This window comes from Bison bison, unplaced genomic scaffold, assembly GCF_000754665.1.
Source record: "Bison bison bison isolate TAMUID 2011002044 unplaced genomic scaffold, Bison_UMD1.0 scf7180017864289, whole genome shotgun sequence".
Taxonomy (NCBI): domain Eukaryota; kingdom Metazoa; phylum Chordata; class Mammalia; order Artiodactyla; family Bovidae; genus Bison; species Bison bison.
Genome location: NW_011494861.1, coordinates 10,765,188 through 10,765,395, shown reverse-complemented (window position 1 = coordinate 10,765,395; position 208 = coordinate 10,765,188). Strand labels below are relative to the sequence as shown.

At 63.5% G+C, this 208-nt stretch overlaps 1 protein-coding gene across 2 annotated transcripts in view; it reads left to right on the top strand.

Annotated features, from left to right (window-relative positions):
* The window catches only part of PRKCZ (protein kinase C, zeta), a 101,763-nt gene that overhangs the window by 81,430 nt on the left and 20,125 nt on the right, over positions 1 to 208 (top strand). The window lies entirely within an intron of this gene.

The window sequence follows — 208 nt, the reverse complement described above, 5'->3', positions numbered from 1 at the left end:
ACCCCCACCATCCACACACATCCACCCACCATCCACCCCCACCATCCACACACGTCCACTCACTCTCCACCTACCCCCACCATCCACACACATCCACCCACCATCCGCCCCCACCATCCGCACACGTCTACTCACTGTCCACCCCCCCACCATCCACATACTCCACCTGCCATCCACCCCCACACGTCCAACCACCACCCACCCCCAC